We start from the raw sequence: 7,580 nt of genomic DNA, 5'->3' as shown, positions 1-7,580 counted from the left end.
TTAAAAAACCTGTGTGCTTGGTGATGCTCAGCATGTTGAATAGGTATTCTACAGATCTCTGTTATTAGGATTTATTTGTCAAGAAGTTTAGGTAGAGTACCAAAAAGTAGTGATTTCAGCATATAGATTTCGTGATTGTTCTAATACCAAAGTGCTTTAATTAATTATATATAAATTTTTGCCATAGATTAATATTTATGATATGGATAAATTTTTCACTGTTCTAATGTCAAGATACTCAGGCCAACTTGAGTTGAAGGATTAAAGAAGTTGTTTCGAAAGCTGCACTTGTTGTGGGAAGCCATCTCCAAAATTCTAGTAGAGGCTGAGGACAAGAGTCATTTCACTAAGAAAATTGAGCACGAGAGTGGAGTCAGGAACTAATGATCCACTCTGAGACGAAAAGTGTAAATCTGTATGCTTTGTGATGCTCCGCATGATGAAAAGGTATTCCGCACAATCATGATAGTAGGATTCTACTATCAAAGAAATTCACATAGATTTCCTAAATATCATGACCTCAACCAAATGGAATTCAGGATTTGTTTAAAAGAGATGTGGTTTTATTTATTATAGATAGATTTCTAGTATAGATTAATGTTTAAGATAGATAATTTATACTATTTTAATGTCAAAATGTTTAAGTCAACTTCTGTTTAAGGATTCAAAAACGTGTGTCTCATGTAGGATGCCCATTTTTTGGGAAGCCATCTCCATGATCACTGCAGTTCCTAAGGGGAAGAAGCTTAAATTCAGTGAGGCGATTAAGCTCCTGGTTGGAGTAAAAAACTAATGACCAAGTGAAGGAAAACCGTGTAAGTGGGACAGAGATGTTGCTCCCCATTCCGAGAGGAAAAATGAAAATTTGTATGCCTTGTTATGCTCAGCATGGTGAAGAGGTATTCCATAGATCGTTATTAGTTGGATGCTATTCTGAACGAAATTTTGATAGATTATCGAAATGTGATTATTTGAGAATAAGATATAGAATTCAGTATTGTTGTTTTAATACACAAGTTGTTTGATTTATTCCTTATTATTTTTTTATATTGATTAATGTTTTTCATATAGATAAATTTTTAATTGTTTTAATGTCAAAATGTTTAGGCCAACTTTAGTAAACGATTTCGGTGCATCCGCGATGTGCCTCCGGATTTCGATACGAAAAAATGGATTTCTTTTGCTTGGTGATGCTCAGCATGTTGATCTTGAAGAGGTATTCCACCCACAGATCTCTATTAGTAAGATTCTACTGTCAAAAAAATTCAGATAGATTAGTGAAATGTCATGACTTCATCATATCATATAGAATTCAGGATTGTTTTTGTTATATAGACAAATGATCTGATATGGATAAATGATCTGAATTGTTTTAATGTTAAAATGTTTAGGCGCATTACTGTCAAAGGATTCAAGAAGTTGCAGGGTGTATATGTACACAAAAGCCATCTCCATGGTGATAACACATGTAAAGAAATAGTGTAATTTCCCAAGACTATTGAGCTCCACATTGAATCAAAAACTAATGTTCAGTAGAAGGAAAAGCTTTCATTTGGTCCATGAGGTTGGTCCACATTCCAGGACCAAAATTTAAAAACTATTTGCTTCGTGATGCTTGGCATGTTGAATAGGTATTCTACAGATCCCTGTTATTAGGATTTATTTGTCAAAGATTTTTAGGTAAATTACCAAAAAGTAGTGACTTCAGCATATAGATTTCGTGATTGTTTTAATACCAAAGTGCTTTGATTTATTATATATAAATTTATGCAATAGATTAGTGTTATGATATCGATAAATTTTTCTTTGTTTTAATGTCAAAATGTTACGGCCAACTTCAGTTGAAGGATTAAAGTTGTCTTTGAGGAAAGCTGCACTTGTTGAAGGAAACCATTTCTATAATTATAGAAGATGTTGAGGACAAGAATGAACTAATGATCCGCCATAGCTAAACCGTTTCAGAAGGTCAGTGAACTTGTCCCCATTCTGAGACGAAAATCGGAAACCTGTATTCTTTGTGATGCTCCGCATGTTGAAAAGGTGTTCCGTAGATCCATGTTATTACGATTCTACTATCAATGAAATTCAATAGATTTCAATATCATGACCTCAACCAAATAGAATTCATGATTTTTTTAATGGAGTTGTGGTTTGATTTTATTATATATAAATTTCAAGTATAGATTAATGTTTCAGATAGATAATTTTTTACTGTTTTAATGTCAAAACATTTAAGCTAACTTTAGTTAAAGGATTCAAGAAGTTATGTCTGATGTAGGATGCAGATTTTCTGGGAAGCCATCTTCGTGATTAGAGCAGTTCCTAAGGAGAAGAAGCTTAATTTCAGTGAGGCTATGTTGCTCCACATTCTGAGAGGAAAATGGAAAATTTGTATGCTTGGTTATACTCAGCATGGTGAAGAGGTTTTCCACATATCCCTATTAGTTGGATGCTACATTCAAAGAACTTTTGATAGATTAAGCATTCCACTTTTGCTTTTCCTTCATGGAGACTTCTACTTGAAAATATTAGGTATTCTAACTTCAAGAAAAGTGGGATTGTGCACCATTTGATGCATTATTACAGTGATTAATGGAACGATTTCTCCAAGGATATTGTTACTTTTATCTTTAAAGACCTTGTGAAGAAGCCTATAACAGAGGTGGAGGTTTACGGAATGTTGCAGAACATTGTGAGCATGACATCAACAGTTGATGTAAAGCATTAGATGTGGAAGTTGATGAGAAATGTGGGGCTAATCAACAGGTGAGAGGGAAAATGATATTGGCTATTGATCATAAGCACAACACGACTCTTTGAATTGTAAACAGATGCTTTTTTAGATTTATTAGCTCATCTGTTGTAAAAATTGTTGATATACATAATTGTATGAGCACTGCAATGGAAACTCCATTGGAGCTTTGTGAGATACAGATTAAAATTACTAAAAGGTAGAGTGGGGATGCAAATGTCCAACACGCATGGCTTCCTTGTGACGGATGGATTAGGTATTATGAGCCATTGAAAATTGAGCGCATGCATGGTATTGGAATGCATCTAATTCCCGCACATGACACTTCGATGTTTTATCCACTTTGCTTTGCAAGGTCGGCTTTAATTTTGTTTATGCTCTTCCAATGATGATTGCATTAAATGTTCGAATGGTATTTTTGATACTATGAGTGGTAGATGAGTTGAGCCGGTCTGATTTGAAGCTCGACTTGGGCTAAAGTCGAGCTAGCTCGAGAGTTTAGTAAATAACCAAATAAAATACTTGGGCTAAGGGTCAAGTTGGTAATTTTTCTTACATCTCCCCCTCTCGGAGCCCAAGTATCATATACGCCCCCAAAATAAAGAGCCTTGAAGACTAGAAGAATTATATGCTCTTGCGAGCTTTTCAATATTTTTTATTTTTAAATGTTTTATTTGTAATTCTCTATACAACAATAATCTTAATCAACGAGTAAGTAAGTTAAGTTCATATTTATTTATTATTAAATATTTTTCATTGTGTATTAATTATTTTTTTTAAATTATCTAATAATTTAAGAAAGTTAGGAATATATTTTTGTTAAAAATAATTTGGACTTGTCAATCTAGCATAATAAATAAATATTCTAAATTAATTTTTATTTTGTTATAAATAAAAAATAAAAAGCTCGAGCTTGAGTTTGGATTAAAATTTCGAGTTCAACTCGTCTACACCACTATTATATGCTCGTGAGTAATACAACTTTGATTTTTTCGTGATCAGGTAGCACACTTCTTCTTTCTTATTTTCTTATCCTCTGATCCTATTTTGTTGGTTGTTAATTGCTTTATGCTTAAAGGCAAATAACATAGGAATCTATAGATAACAAATTTTCAAATTATCATGTAGATCTTCCAAATGATATAGTGCTCACAACAAACTCCTGTATCATGCTTTTGTATAAGTCTATGAATATAGTCTTTGTATAGTCAACTTACCAGCTCATTGAGTGATGAAGGAAAACCTCTACCTCTAACTCCCCATCGTAGGTAAATAACAAGAAAAAAGTTAGTAAAGAGGAGGTAGGAAAAAGAAAAATTGAGGACTGGATAGTGGCTTTAGGAATAAAATCTTTTGGGGTTTTTCGCTCTTGCCTGAAGGAGTTTGATATAGATGATCTTTGGACCAAAATGGGATACACGGTGAATTTTTGATATGAATCCTCAGATGATCGACCTAATTTCCTCCTAGCAGTCTTCGCTTGATTCTATGTGGCCCAGCTAGAATTTGGTTATGTTTTTCTATTTATCCCTTTTTCTTTTCCCACTCTTTTTAGCTTGTTTAAGGTTTCTCTAAGCCAGTTAGTTCCCAAGTTTTTTAGTTTGCTAGCCAGTTATTACACAAAATTCAAATTTTATTGAAATTAGCAAAAAAATAAAAAATTCTTATTTACCCCGATTGATTAATCACCCTTATATGGTTAGTAAATGGTAATTTGAACCATAATAAATTAGTAAAAAAAATAATTAAGGTCATTTAACTCTTTTCTAATATTTGAATGAGATTTCATTTTTTATATATAATTTTTGGCTTACTATTTTTTGGAAAATATTTTAATTAATTTTTACCATAAATAATTTATATCTAATAGATCCCACTATTAATTCATTCATATTTACCTCAATTAACACATACACACTTCACACTCTAATGCATGTGAGTAGGCTCCTTTATAAAGGTAGTTTGGTAAGAAAATATTCGTCTGATATGCATTATTTTATTTAATTATTTTATCAATATTAGCAAATATAATTTTTTTTATAGAGGATTTGTTAGACTAAAATAAACGTAAGAGGTACCAAATATAATTTTTCAAATCATGAGAAGTACGTTTATAATTACTCAAAAGATATTTTTTCAAAAATTAACTTATTATTTGTTTGAAAATATTTTAATAAATTGTGACCACAAATTATACTTAATATATTGAATCAAAAAATTGAAAAAATATTATAATAAATAATAATTATTTGTGTTGAAAGTAATACAAATAGCATAAAATATTATCAAAATTAAAATTCAAAATAATAATAATGATACACATAAAGAGTCACAATCCATATAAATTAAAATAGTACTATACATCCAATGATAATTATTAATCAAAAAAATAAATTAGTAACTAACCACATACTAAAATTTGGCACAAAAAATATGATTCTTTGTCAAATCGTATATTTTTATACAATATAATAAAGTAATTTTGTTGTTTTATATTTTTTAAACTGAAAATATTTTAATTGATTAATTTAATTTTTTTAAAATAAAACAAAAACATAAGAGATTAGATATAATTTCTCAAATCATTAGATTTTTTCTAAATCACATAAGATCTACATATAATTACACCAAACCAAACCTTGGGGACGACGGTGTGATCCTCCTGTATAATTATTTTTTAGTGAAATAGAAAGAATTAATTTACTCGTTTCTAAGATTGTATACATAGGTTAGGCGAAAATTTAACGTATTGTAAATCAAATAATTTTTTTTCTAATCAAATTATCCTTACACTTCTTGTACCCTTATAAAGAGTAGTTTGATAAGAAAATTTTTATTCAACCTGCAGCAAATTAGAATTAATTAAGGTAATTTAATTGGTTAAATGAAAACAAATATAAAATGTACTAGATATAATTTTTTAAATCACAAAAATAATATGTAAAATTTAACTCAAATAATTTCAAAAACATAATACGTTATGATTAGAAAAAGTAATAAATATTCTAATAAACTTTGACATGGGATAGAACTTTTGTTTATTTTTTAAATCACAAAAATAATATGTAAAATTTAACTCAAATAATTTCAAAAACATAATACGTTATGATTAGAAAAAGTAATAAATATTCTAATAAACTTTGACATGGGATAGAACTTTTGTTTATTGAAAATATTTTAATAAATAAAATCTAATTTTTTTTATATAAATAATTTGATTTATGAGTTATAATTATGACTAAGAATAATTACATTATCTTTTTTGAAATTTGATACGATTATCATTACACACAGGCCTCATGTAATATAAAAATTATTTTCTAACTAAAACAATATATAGACAAAAACAACGGCTAGATATAATAATTTTTCAAATCATGTGTAATTTTTAATAAATATTGACCACAAATTATCATAAAAAACAAATACAAATAACATAAATAGAACCACAAATAAAATAAATAGAACCTAAAAATCTAAAATAGTAACATTTATATTAAAAGAGAATAAATTTTTTAATTTTAAAAATTTAATATAATCTATGCCAGTGTGATAATTTTTTAATTTAAATTTATAATCTACTACTAGTTTTCATTAATATGTTCATTGAATAATTATCATTCCATGTAATTTTATATAGAAATAAAAAAAAGTAAATAAAAATTGGTATAAATTATAAAAAAAATATAGGGATCATATTATTCATTCGTATTAGTATTATGGAAACACCTCTAAGGGCGTTTATGTCCTTGAATTAAAATTTGACCGGACAAATAGGCCATTTTTTGAACTTTTAAGATTGCCTAGGGTGGTATATGTAATTTTTAGAAAAATAAGAGTGGTTTATGTAAAAAGATAATATATGAGGGTTGTAAATTATTAACTAAATTAATTTTTTATTAAATGTCAAAATACCAAAAAATTATATTAATTATTTTAAGTTATATTTCATTATAAATAATATTTAAATTATTTAAAATTTTAAAAATATAGATTATTTTTACTTTATTTATAAATAATAATTTTTTTTTTGATCTTCCCATTACTGGCATGTAGGTGACTAGGGGCGCCTAGCCGCTGCCCCTTCTGGAAGAGGGGGCGGCACAAGATTGCTTCCTTTTTGCACGGTAACCTCACCAACGCTCTTCATACGTAGGGCAATGGTAATATCACTTAGAACAGTCTAGGCGATGTTGCCATTGCCCAACTTGGGCAGTAACGGCTTTGCCACCGCACATTTGATATATATATATATATATTTTAGTTTATGTATATATAAGTTAAAATCTGGATGGTCCATTTTCAACAGATGATTCAATGGTTATTATAAGGAGAATATAACATATGTAAGGTTATGCAACATTTTGAAAAATATAAGTAGGTTTTTGCTCATTTTTTCAACAAAGTGGAATTTTTAGCTACATTTTGAAAACATAGAAATTTAAGCAATTTATCCTACATAAAAAAATATTTTAAATTGTGCGATCACATCTATAAATTAATAAATTAACAACCATCAGTGATTTGAAAAATTAAATTTAATATCTTGACGTCTCTTTCCATCTATAAATTAGTAATAAATTAATTGGGGTAGTTCTTTTAATATCAAAATATTTGATTAGCTTTTGTCAATAGAGGAATTGTTAGTCTAAAACAAAATAAGGGGTACAAGATACTATTTTTTTAAACCACCTAAGAATTAAAAATGATAATATGTTATGACTAAAAAAAGTAATTGAAAAATTTGTATTACAGATAAATTTTATAAAAAATAGTGTGATTTTATTTTTTAAATAAAACTAAAATTTAAATAATAAATTATTATAAT

At 28.2% G+C, this 7,580-nt stretch overlaps 1 pseudogene; it reads left to right on the top strand.

Moving 5' to 3' along the window:
• Nucleotides 1-2,279: 2,279 nt before the first annotated feature.
• Nucleotides 2,280-7,580, top strand: part of LOC105179300 — a 15,028-nt pseudogene continuing 9,727 nt past the window's right edge.

This window comes from Sesamum indicum, unplaced genomic scaffold (genome assembly GCF_000512975.1).
Source record: "Sesamum indicum cultivar Zhongzhi No. 13 unplaced genomic scaffold, S_indicum_v1.0 scaffold00139, whole genome shotgun sequence".
Taxonomy (NCBI): Eukaryota; Viridiplantae; Streptophyta; class Magnoliopsida; order Lamiales; family Pedaliaceae; genus Sesamum; species Sesamum indicum.
The sequence above is the reverse complement of the archived record's forward strand: the minus strand, read 5'-3'. Positions and strand labels throughout refer to the sequence as shown.